Here is a 13,387-nt window from a genome sequence, read left to right as displayed (position 1 = left end):
AGCTCACTAGCTAGCGTTAGTATTCAGCTAACCACGGCTAGCGGTCATCAGCTATCCTTTAGCTTAAAAAGCTATCACCAGTTTTGGTCAACGCGACTCAGACCAGACAGAGCATACCGGACCTATTTTCAATCCATATCCCCGGATTTCTACCGCAAGCCTGGACATTTACACCTGGATCTTGCAGCTAACTAGCTGCTATCCGAGTGACTATTGGCTAACGTCGATTCCGGAGCAAAGTTTACCCAGTATTGAGTTGCTTTGTGCCTACTAAGTGAACCAGCCCCGCTATGAGGTGATCCGGTCCACGAGACGGCTTGAAACAGGCTAGCTAACGCGGCATGGTTGGCTGCTAACCTAGGCTAGGTGTAACGCTCACACGGCCTGCCTCAGCAAGCACACTGGTAGCTTGGCTCGCTGGCATAGGTCACATAACACTAGTTAAAGCTCTTTTGAGGTTCAAGCCGAGACTGAACAAGTAAATGTCAGTCCCCACTCCATGCACACAGCACTTTGCCTCCAGATATAAGACTCCGTCCCCTTTAAACCAGGGGCACAGGGTTGTGTTATTTCAATAAAAGCGGCTCTCTGTGAAGCCACCAGAGTGTCACACTACCTCAGGTGAGTGAGAGTCATCTGGCTTCTCATAGCGGAGAATGAAAAAGCAGACACAGTTACTCCCTAAAGATTGGCTGTCGATTACGAGGGGATGCAAGCTTCAGTTCGTTATGAAATCATACATTTTCTACTGGGTTCTCTTTTCAATAGCGACAAAAGAATTGCCAATGATGCAGGCCCCATGGCAGCCCATTGGTTCCTGCATCTCGCCCCAGCCTCACAGCTGGGAGGAGACGACAAGCTGGCCTTGGGGGATTGAGTTGATGCAGCAGTCTGCCAAAACTCATGCTAGGCCCATGAACCAGGCCAAACCTGTAGGGAAGCAGTCTTACGCGGCAACAAGGACCAGCCCCTCCACAGGGAGGTACGAAGGGTCAGCCAGAATCTACAGCTCCCTGCCCTACCCTCTCTCTTTGGGTTGCAACAAGGACCAGCCCCTCCACAGGGAGGTACGAAGGGTCAGCCAACCTACGGCTCCCTGCCCTACCCTCTCTCTTTGGGTTGCAACAAGGACCAGCCCATCCACAGGGAGGTACGAAGGGTCAGCCAACCTACGGCTCCCTGCCCTACCCTCTCTCTTTGGGTTGCAACAAGGACCAGCCCCTCCACAGGGAGGTACGAAGGGTCAGCCAACCTACGGCTCCCTGCCCTACCCTCTCTCTTTGGGTTGCAACAAGGACCAGCCCCTCCACAGGGAGGTACGAAGGGTCATCCAACCTACGGCTCCCTGCCCTACCTTCTCTCTTTGGGTTGCAACAAGGACCAGCCCCTCCACAGGGAGGTACGAAGGGTCAGCCAACCTACGGCTCCCTGCCCTACCCTCTCTCTTTGGGTTGCAACAAGGACCAGCCCCTCCACAGGGAGGTACGAAGGGTCAGCCAACCTACGGCTCCCTGCCCTACCCTCTCTCTTTGGGTTGCAACAAGGACCAGCCCCTCCACAGGGAGGTACGAAGGGTCATCCAACCTACGGCTCCCTGCCCTACCTTCTCTCTTTGGGTTGCAACAAGGACCAGCCCCTCCACAGGGAGGTACGAAGGGTCAGCCAACCTACGGCTTCCTGCCCTACCCTCTCTCTTTGGGTTTAACTGTTGCTACTCCTTCCCCTCTTGGAGATTCGCAGAGGTGGGAAGGTTGAGCTGTGTTAAGACAAAACCCTATTCTCTGTTCAGCAGAGTGCCTCACTCCCTCTCCGCCCTGGTGCGGCTACTCTATACAACCAGGCGGGGGAAACCCTAACTATTCAGCTCCCCCATTCTATGGGAGGACAGCCCTTTTAAGCCCCCTCAGCCCTTTTAAGGATTCTGTGTGTCTCCCCCCCTCTACATGGAAAAGACGACTTGGCTCTCCTATAGAGAACACGTCTCATTGAGCTAGAGACTTTCTGGATCTTAGGGAAGAGGGGGTAGCCCTCACCAGGTGTCAGCGCCCCAGACAGCTATCTGGTACTCCCGAGTCCACAACGCTTTTGGCTTTTCCTCATCCTGTTTTTTACTGCGATTGTTTCAATTTACGGCAGCGAGGGGCTGAGGAACTCTTTGCTCTTGACAACCCTCCATGGAGCAGGGCCAGGACGTACCAGTTACGTAGCTGTCCTACTGCCGGGATATATTGACATAGGGATTGTAACGATTTACCAATATGCATCTAAGCCGGGGGTTCTAAACTAACACATGGAATTGTTTTAAGAAGGTCAAACCGAGGATCATTTAGCTATTTATGACTCCTTAAGTCTTAAGGTATCAACAACAAAAAAATATTGGGTGAAACATTGAATTTGGCATTACTGCTATTAGCCAATATAAATTAAAAACAGTGCCAATGGCTTTTCACCTGTTGCCTTTTTAGAACACGGCTCATTAAACAGATCGTATTGGGCTTTCTCAGGTATGAGTTTTTTCCTGAGGTGTTGTCTCTGCACCTTCTCGGTGCCTATTAGGGTTGAATGGCAGGAACCCCGTTACCGAAATTTAGCGCACAAAACCACTCCTTTTTCCCAGGATAAATAACTGAGAGAAACCGGTAAATTATAATAAATTATTTATATGAACAGCATGGTGTGAAATGGAACTGTTACATTTTATGTGATGTCTAAATCTGGCTTCTCTACGGCCTCTGAATGATGAATCATTAATGCTCAGGATGGAGGGACAGACAGCCCATCTCAGGATGGAGGGACAGACAGCCCATCTCAGGATGGAGGGACAGACAGCCCATCTCAGGATGGAGGGACAGACAGCCCATCTCAGGATGGAGGGACAGACGGCCCATCTCAGGATGGAGGGACAGACGGCCCATCTCAGGATGGAGGGACAGACGGCCCATCTCGGGATGGAGGGACAGACGGCCCATCTCGGGATGGAGGGACAGACGGCCCATCTCGGGATGGAGGGACAGACGGCCCATCTCGGGATGGAGGGACAGACGGCCCATCTCAGGATGGAGGGACAGACGGCCCATCTCAGGATGGAGGGACAGACGGCCCATCTCAGGATGGAGGGACAGACGGCCCATCTCAGGATGGAGGGACAGACAGCCCATCTCAGGATGGAGGGACAGACAACCCATCTCAGGATGGAGGGACAGACAGCCCATCTCGGGATGTAGTCCTATCATCTCATGGTAACTTATTTTCGATGTGACGGGTAGACCAATATTTGCTGCAGCACAGCCTACGCTACAGTAATATAAAGACAGAATGAAGTGCATTCGGAAAGATATCAGACCCCTTCCTTTTTTCCACTTTGTTACATTACAGCCTTATTCTGAAATTGATTAAATAAATGTACCTCAATTTACACACAATACGATAATTACAAAGGGAAAACCGTTTAGAAAATGTTTGAACATAAAAAAAAAACAGAATTACCTTATTTACATAAGTATTCAGACGCTTTGCAATGAGACTCAAAATTGAGGTCAGGTGCATCCTGTTTCCGTTGATCGTCCTTGATGTTTCTACAACTTGATTGGAGTCCACTTATCGTAAATTCAATTGATTGGACATGATTTGGAAAGGCACACACCTGTCTATATAAGGTCCCACAGTTGACAGTGCATGTCAGAGCAAAAACCACGCCATGAGATTGAAGGAATTGTCCGTAGAGCTCTGAGACAGGATTGTGTCGAGGCACAGATCTGGGGAAGGGTACAAACACGTCTGCAGCATTGAACACAGTGGCCTCCATTCTTAAATGGAATTAGTTTGGAACCACCAAGACTCTTCCAAGAGCTGGCATCCCGGCCAAACTGAGAAATCAGGGGAGAAGGGCCTTGGTCAGGGAGGTGACCAAGAACCTGATGCCACTCTGACAGAGCTCCAGAAATCCTCTGTGGAGACGGTTGTCCTTCTGGAAGGTTCTCCCATCTTTGCAGCACTCCACCAACTCAGCCTGTTAGAGTGGCCAGAACGAAGCCATTCCTCAGTAAAAAGGCAGATGACAGCCTGCTTGGAGTTTGCCAAAAGAGACCTCAAGGACTCTTACCATGAGAAACAAGATTCTCTGCTCTGATAAAACCAAGATTGAACTCTTTAGCCTGAATAGAAAGGGTCCCCTCTGGAGGAAACCTGGCACCATCCCTACGGTGAAGCATGGTGGTGGAAGCATCATGTTGTGGGGATGTTATTCAGCGGCAGGGACTGGGAGACTAGTCCGGATCGAGGGAAAGATGAACAGAGAAAAGTACAGAGAGCCTTGATGAAAACCTGCTCCAGAGCGCTCAGGACCTCAGACTGGGGCGAAGGTTCACCTTCCAACAGGACAACGACCCCAAGCACACAGCCAAGTCAATGCAGGAGGGGCTTCGGGACAAGTCTCTGAACGTCCTTGAGTGGCCCAGCCAGAGCCCGGACTTGAACTCGATCGAACATCTCTGGAGAGACCTGAAAATAGCTGTGCGGCGACGCTCCCCATCTACCCAGAGAATGGGAGAAACTCCCCAAATACAGGTGTGCCAAGCTTGTAGCGTCATACCCAAGAAGATTCGAGGCTGTAATCGCTGCCAAAGGTGCTTCAACAAAGTACTGAATAAAAGGTCTGAATATTTGTTACATTTTTTTATAAATTCAAAGATTTATAAAAACTTGTTTTTGCTTTGTCATTATGGGGTGTTGTGTGTAGATTGATAAAAGGAGAAAAACAATTTAAATCCATTTTAGAATAAATTTAACGTAACAAAACGTGGAAAAGGTCGATCGAATGCGCGTCTAATTTCCGCATCTCCATTCGGCCGTCGTGAGGTCACCTTGTTTTTTTAATTGTAAAGATTTTTTAAATTGCAGCTGCAGAGATTTAAAACACCCCATCACTCAAATATCGTTGCATTAAAATCAGAGCACTGTATCTCTCTCCATCAACTCCATTCAAATTGCATCCAACATAGATAATCCTGTTCTAGATTGATATATAGACATCCTAGCCTACCTCTTTCAAATAAATTCAATAATAGCCTTATACTTAGCTAATTAATGATGGGTTATGCATAATGAGATTGTAATTTATAGCCTCAGTCTCTTGCGCAATATGCGAGCATGTCAGGCCTCCGCACGTCTCTGATTCAGAGAGTTAAATGCAGAAGACATTTCAGTTGAATGCATTCAGTTGTACAACTGACTAGGTACCCCCCTTTCCCTTTCCAACTGACTAGGTATCCCCCTTTCCAACTGACTAGGTATCCCCCTTTCCCTTTCCAACTGACTAGGTATCCTCCTTTCCCTTTCCAACTGACCAAGTATCCTCCTTTCCCTTTCCAACTGACCAAGTATCCCCCTTTCCAACTGACTAGGTATCCCCCTTTCCCTTTCCAACTGACTAGGTATCCCCCTTTCCCTTTCCAACTGACTAGGTATCCCCCTTTCCAACTGACTAGGTATCCCCCTTTCCAACTGACTAGGTATCCCCCTTTCCCTTTCCAACTGACTAGGTATCCCCTTCATCTTCCCTTGTGCTCCGCTGGCCTGTCTCCTTAAACGCTCATTAGCTCTTAGAGTCCCATGCAGAAAAAGCTAGACTAGAATAGCTTGCTGGACATTATTTTTGTTAGCGTTTCTTATACCAAAGGACTAGCGTTTCTTATACCAAAGGACAATTCAAAGAGGAACACAAGGGCTTGTTTGCTGAATGTTAAATACAGCAGCCAATAGAACTCAGTTAATATGAAAGAAGTGCGAATGCGTGACGGCGGTAGGCTATAGCAGTCATTTATTCAATCTATGTGAAGCGAAGTAAAAGCCTTCTGTGTCCAACACTGTGGAAGTAGGCGTAGCCTAATGAACACACCCCTGCTGTGGAAGTTGGTGTAGCCTAATGAACACACCCCTGCTGTGGAAGTTGGTGTAGCCTAATGAACACACCCCTGCTGTGGAAGTCGGTGTAGCCTAATGAACACACCCCTGCTGTGGAAGTTGGTGTAGCCTAATGAACACACCCCTGCTGTGGAAGTCGGTGTAGCCTAATGAACACACCCCTGCTGTGGAAGTTGGTGTAGCCTAATGAACACACCCCTGCTGTGGAAGTCGGTGTAGCCTAATGAACACACCCCTGCTGTGGAAGTAGGCGTAGCCTAATGAACACACCCCTGCTGTGAAAGTCGGTGTAGCCTAATGAACACACCCCTGCTGTGGAAGTCGGTGTAGCCTAATGAACACACCCCTGCTGTGGAAGTAGGCGTAGCCTAATGAACACACCCCTGCTGTGGAAGTAGGCGTAGCTTAATGAACACACCCCTGCTGTGGAAGTCGGTGAAGCCTAATGAACACACCCCTGCTCTGGAAGTCGGTGTAGCCTAATGAACACACCCATGCTCTGAAAGTCGGTGTAGCCTAATGAACACACCCCTGCTGTGGAAGTAGGCGTAGCCTAATGAACACACCCCTGCTGTGGAAGTAGGCGTAGCTTAATGAACACACCCCTGCTGTGGAAGTCGGTGAAGCCTAATGAACACACCCCTGCTCTGGAAGTCGGTGTAGCCTAATGAACACACCCCTGCTGTGGAAGTCGGCGTAGCCTAATGAACACACCCCTGCTCTGAAAGTCGGTGTAGCCTAATGAACACACCCCTGCTGTGGAAGACGGCGTAGCCTAATGAACACACCCCTGCTGTGGAAGTCGGTGTAGCCTAATGAACACACCCCTGCTGTGGAAGACGGCGTAGCCTAATGAACACACCCCTGCTGTGGAAGTCCGCGTAGCCTAATGAACACACCCCTGCTCTGGAAGTCGGTGTAGCCTAATGAACACACCCCTGCTGTGGAAGTCGGTGTAGCCTAATGAACACACCCCTGCTCTGGAAGTCGGCGTAGCCTAATGAACACACCCCTGCTGTGGAAGACGGCGTAGCCTAATGAACACACCCCTGCTGTGGAAGTCGGTGAAGCCTAATGAACACACCCCTGCTCTGGAAGTCGGTGTAGCCTAATGAACACACCCCTGCTGTGGAAGTCGGTGTAGCCTAATGAACACACCCCTGCTCTGGAAGTCGGTGTAGCCTAATGAACACACCCCTGCTGTGGAAGTCGGTGTAGCCTAATGAACACACCCCTGCTGTGGAAGACGGCGTAGCCTAATGAACACACCCCTGCTGTGGAAGTCGGTGTAGCCTAATGAACACACCCCTGCTCTGGAAGTCGGTGTAGCCTAATGAACACACCCCTGCTGTGGAAGTCGGTGTAGCCTAATGAACACACCCCTGCTGTGGAAGACGGCGTAGCCTAATGAACACACCCCTGCTGTGGAAGTCGGTGAAGCCTAATGAACACACCCCTGCTCTGGAAGTCGGTGTAGCCTAATGAACACACCCCTGCTGTGGAAGTCGGTGTAGCCTAATGAACACACCCCTGCTCTGGAAGTCGGTGTAGCCTAATGAGCACACCCCTGCTGTGGAAGACGGCGTAGCCTAATGAACACACCCCTGCTGTGGAAGTCGGTGTAGCCTAATGAACACACCCCTGCTGTGGAAGACGGTGTAGCCTAATGAACACACCCCTGCTGTGAAAGTCAAGAATCCAGTGGTGTCATTTTATTCAATATAAAACACCTCTTTACAATCACCTATTTACAAATATCGGTAACACTTTACTTGACACCCAGTGTCATAACATGTTCATAACACTGTCATGACATACTTCGACCTTTGTGACATATATTGTGTTATTTTATGACTGGTTTTAACACCTCCACAGGAGTTCAAACCTACAACACAAGGCAAAGCATTCCATTACACCATAACATACTGTTCACCAGTAGGCTAAATGTTACATAACCTTTTCTGAAATTAACCGTATTAAATTATCATGTTAATTGCGTACACATTGATGTCAGACATGCACCTACCCCCTCAATGCTCTGTTTCTGATGACTGGGATGAATTCAGGAGCAGGACCAGACATCCTCAATGTGACTGATGACTGACATCAGGACTTGTACGTGATTGGCCTGTCTGGCTTATATAATTATGTCATAATGCTTCATGACAATGTTATAAAGTGTATTTTCTACAAGTTATTTAAAATCAGAAAAATCATATGACGAAAGAACCCATTACAACAACGGACTTAACAAACTTTCAAAACGAAAGGAAACTCCTTGGCAGGGGAAAACACATTTTAATAAAAGGTTGGTTTGGACACTTATGCAGGTGTCATAACCAGCCATGAACTAACAAAATGTCACAACATGTGTAAATATACATCGAGTGTTATGACAAGTTATGTCAACAGTTATGAGATGGTTGTGACAGTGTCATATCATGACGCTGGGTGTCTAGTGTTACCGAAATATCTGTTAATGCCACATGTACACATTTATATATGCATGTCAATATAGCATTAGTACGATATCTAAAAAAATAAATAATTTAAATACAAAATGCTAGACAGCAATGTCCTATGTATTTTAAAATAGTTTTCTATTTTTTTATTTATACTGTACACACAAGTGTTATATCTTAGGTTTCAAAGGGCGCACCCTATTCCCTAGATAAGGCACTACAGCATCAAAAGCAGGACACTATATAGGGAATAGGGTGTCATAGGGCTCTGGTCTAAAGTAGTACACTATATAGGGAATAGGGTGTCATAGGGCTCTGGTCTAAAGTAGTGCACTATATAGGGAATAGGGTTCCATTTCAGAGCCAAATGTTGGTTAATCCAGTCATTCTGACAAAGTTACTAATCAGATCAGTGGTTAGTTTCTCCATCCGCTTGTTCCAATGTTACTGGGTCTGTCCTGAAACGGTCCATCTAGTGCTCTATAGGCCCTGGTCACTGGTGTCCTGGAGTGAATAGGGGGCCATTGAAGACAGAGTTCTGCTGTTACAGACCCCGCCCAGGCAAACCCAGACACCCCCGTCCAGACAAACCCATTACCCAGACACCCCCGTCGCCCAGGGACCCCCGTCCAGACAAACCGGCGACAAAGGGACCCCCATCATATGTTAGCAAAAACATTAAAAAGTCACGTCTTGTTTCATCACGTACATAATAATGGCAAGCAGAAGTAAATCAACATTTTAAAATGAATAGATTTGGTAGCTTCATTAATTTTTAACTACCTGCAGTTAATTGCAAGAGGACGTGTAAACTAACAGTCTATTACCTAGAAAGGTCAAGTCATCTTGGCAGCGTAGAGAAAAATGGTACTGTTGGAAAAAATGTTAAATTAGGTTGACATTTAACCCGAAAGAAGATTTGTCCATTTTAAAGCTAATTTCCTGCTATTCTAATACGGTGTTCCTCGGCCAAAACATAACTAAATCAAAATGACATGCCCTGAATGCTGGTTTTGGGAATTTGATTCTCCAGGACTGTCTAGCTTTTATTTGATTGCTAGTTCTGAAAGATGGTGTTATGTAAAGAAAAACTATAATTCAATATTTTTTTTTGAATGCTGTGTATCTGGTTTTGGTCGTCTTTCCATCCCGAAAATGACCACTTAGACGCTCCGCCTAATAATGTAGAGAAACATTTACATTAAAACCCTTGTAATTAACGCCAATGACTAACTTCTTCCATATTAAAAGGGATAGTTGGGAGATTTTGGCAATGAAGCCATTGATCTAATTTAGTAGTCGGATTAACAGGAACAGCTAGCATACTAACTGTTCCTGTAGACTTCCAGTCATTGTGCTAACGCTAGTTAGCATTGACTTGTGAAACTACCTCCGACTTCCTTCAGACTGGCAGCAGAGACACACATGGTATTCTGTTGTAGCTAGCGATATTCATAAAATCATTTTTCACCCCCCCCCAAAAAATATAACTCTTCCACAAAAATATTCGTACATACATTGTGGACCCCCTGCAGTACCTCAGACCCCATTTTGGAACCCCCTGTCCTAAAGCACAGCGTGGTGACCTCAGACCCATTTTGGAACCCCCTGTCCTAAAGCACAGCGTGATGAACTCAGACCCCATTTTGGAACCCCCTGTCCTAAAGCACAGCGTGATGAACTCAGACCCCATTTTGGAACCCCCTGTCCTAAAGCACAGCGTGATGAACTCAGACCCCATTTTGGAACCCCCTGTCCTAAAGCACAGCGTGATGAACTCAGACCCCATTTTGGAACCCCCTGTCCTAAAGCACAGCGTGATGAACTCAGACCCCATTTTGGGAACCCCCCTGTCTTAAAGCACAGCGTGATTAGGTGTCAGGCCTTTTGTATTAGGAGATACAGTGAGTTTTAAATGGCACATTATTAGTGCACTGCTTTCGACCAGGGTCCATAGGAAGTGCACTAAATAGGGAAAAGGGTGCCATTTGGGATGCAACGTCACAGGACCAGTACTTCTCTCTGGAACCTCATGTCACAGGACCAGTACTTCTCTCTGAAACCTCATGTCACAGGACCAGTACTTCTCTCTGAAACCTCATGTAACGTCACAGGACCAGTACTTCTCTCTGAAACCTCATGTAACGTCACAGGACCAGTACTTCTCTCTGAAACCTCATGTAATGTCACAGGACCAGTACTTCTCTCTGAAACCTCATGTAACGTCACAGGACCAGTACTTCTCTCTGAAACCTCATGTCACAGGACCAGTACTTCTCTGAAACCTCATGTAATGTCACAGGACCAGTACTTCTCTCTGAAACCTCATGTAACGTCACAGGACCAGTACTTCTCTCTGAAACCTCATGTCACAGGACCAGTACTTCTCTGGAACCTCATGTCACAGGACCAGTACTTCTCTCTGAAACCTCATGTAATGTCACAGGACCAGTACTTCTCTCTGAAACCTCATGTAACTTCACAGGACCAGTATTTCTCTATGAAACCTCAAAAGCATCTTAATTTCTTCAGGTAAGTCACAACAGATACAGTCAAGTCAGACATTTTAGGGTTAGGCCCCCCCTCACTGGAATAGACACCCTTTAGATACTAGCCCCCCCTCAGGGGAATAGACACCCTTTAGATACTAGCCCCCCCTCAGGGGAATAGACACCCTTTAGATACTAGCCCCCCCTCAGGGGAATAGACACCCTTTAGATACTAGCCCCCCCTCACTGGAATAGACACCCTTTAGATACTAGCCCCCCCTCAGCGGAATAGACACCCTTTAGATACTAGCCCCCCCCCCTCACTGGAATAGACACCCTTTAGATACTAGCCCCCCCTCAGCGGAATAGACACCCTTTAGATACTAGCCCCCCCTCAGCGGAATAGACACCCTTTAGATACTAGCCCCCCCTCAGCGGAATAGACACCCTTCAGATACTAGCCCCCCCTCACTGGAATAGACACCCTTTAGATACTAGCCCCCCCTCACTGGAATAGACACCCTTTAGATACTAGCCCCCCCTCAGCGGAATAGACACCCTTTAGATACTAGCCCCCCCTCAGCGGAATAGACACCCTTCAGATACTAGCCCCCCCTCAGCGGAATAGACACCCTTCAGATACTAGCCCCCCCTCACTGGAATAGACACCCTTTAGATACTAGCCCCCCCTCAGCGGAATAGACACCCTTTAGATACTAGCCCCCCCTCAGCGGAATAGACACCCTTCAGATACTAGCCCCCCCCTCAGCGGAATAGACACCCTTCAGATACTAGCCCCCCCTCACTGGAATAGACACCCTTCAGATACTAGCCCCCCCTCACTGGAATAGACTCCCTTTAGATACTAGCCCCCCCTCAGCGGAATAGACACCCTTTAGATACTAGCCCCCCCTCACTGGAATAGACACCCTTCAGATACTAGCCCCCCCTCACTGGAATAGACACCCTTCAGATACTAGCCCCCCCTCAGCGGAATAGACACCCTTCAGATACTAGCCCCCCCTCACTGGAATAGACACCCTTCAGATACTAGCCCCCCCTCAGCGGAATAGACACCCTTCAGATACTAGCCCCCCCTCACTGGAATAGACACCCTTCAGATACTAGCCCCCCCTCACTGGAATAGACACCCTTCAGATACTAGCCCCCCCTCAGCGGAATAGACACCCTTCAGATACTAGCCCCCCCTCACTGGAATAGACACCCTTCAGATACTAGCCCCCCCTCAGCGGAATAGACACCCTTCAGATACTAGCCCCCCCTCACTGGAATAGACACCCTTCAGATACTAGCCCCCCCTCAGCGGAATAGACACCCTTCAGATACTAGCCCCCCCTCACTGGAATAGACTCCCTTCAGATACTAGCCCCCCCTCACTGGAATAGACACCCTTTAGATACTAGCCCCCCCTCACTGGAATAGACACCCTTTAGATACTAGCCCCCCCTCACTGGAATAGACACCCTTTTAGATACTAGCCCCCCCTCAGGGGAATAGACACCCTTTAGATACTAGCCCCCCCTCACTGTAATAGACACCCTTCAGATACTAGCCCCCCCTCACTGGAATAGACACCCTTCAGATACTAGCCCCCCCTCACTGGAATAGACACCTTTTAGATACTAGCCCACCCTCACTGGAATAGACACCCTTTAGATACTAGCCCCCCCTCAGCGGAATAGACACCCTTTAGATACTAGCCCCCCTCACCGGAATAGACACCCTTTAGATACTAGCCCCCTCCTCAGCGGAATAGACACCCTTTAGATACTAGCCCCCCTCACCGGAATAGACACCCTTTATATACTAGCCCCCCCTCACAGGAATAGACACCCTTTATATACTAGCCCCCCCTCACAGGAATAGACACCCTTTATATACTAGCCCCCCCTCACAGGAATAGACACCCTTTAGATACTAGCCCCCCCTCACCGGAATAGACACCCTTTAGATACTAGCCCCCCCTCACTGGAATAGACACCCTTTAGATACTAGCCCCCCCTCACCGGAATAGACACCCTTTAGATACTAGCCCCCCCTCACCGGAATAGACACCCTTTAGATACTAGCCCCCCCTCACAGGAATAGACACCCTTTAGATACTAGCCCCCCCTCACTGGAATAGACACCCTTTAGATACTAGCCCCCCCTCACTGGAATAGACACCCTTTAGATACTAGCCCCCCCTCACAGGAATAGACACCCTTTAGATACTAGCCCCCCCTCACCGGAATAGACACCCTTTAGATACTAGCCCCCCCTCACCTGAATAGACACCCTTTAGATACTAGCCCCCCCTCACCGGAATAGACACCCTTTAGATACTAGCCCCCCCTCACCGGAATAGACACCCTTTAGATACTAGCCCCCCCTCACCGGAATAGACACCCTTTAGATACTAGCCCCCCCTCACCGGAATAGACACCCTTTAGATACTAGCCCCCCCTCACCGGAATAGACACCCTTTAGATACTAGCCCCCCCTCACTGGAAT

At 48.3% G+C, this 13,387-nt stretch overlaps 1 long non-coding RNA gene across 1 annotated transcript; it reads right to left on the bottom strand.

Moving 5' to 3' along the window:
• Window positions 1-7,612: 7,612 nt before the first annotated feature.
• On the bottom strand, window positions 7,613-11,163 carry LOC139552605 (uncharacterized). Its single transcript, XR_011670457.1, has 2 exons — window positions 10,670-11,163; window positions 7,613-10,637 (listed from the first exon to the last, which is right to left on the bottom strand). It is a non-coding gene; the product is annotated as an uncharacterized lncRNA (long non-coding RNA).
• Between the last annotated feature and the right edge of the window lie 2,224 nt (window positions 11,164-13,387).

Source organism: Salvelinus alpinus, chromosome 2 (assembly GCF_045679555.1).
Source record: "Salvelinus alpinus chromosome 2, SLU_Salpinus.1, whole genome shotgun sequence".
NCBI classification, from domain to species: Eukaryota; Metazoa; Chordata; class Actinopteri; order Salmoniformes; family Salmonidae; genus Salvelinus; species Salvelinus alpinus.
Note: the sequence above shows the minus strand (reverse complement) of the source record. Positions and strands in the feature narration are given on the sequence as shown.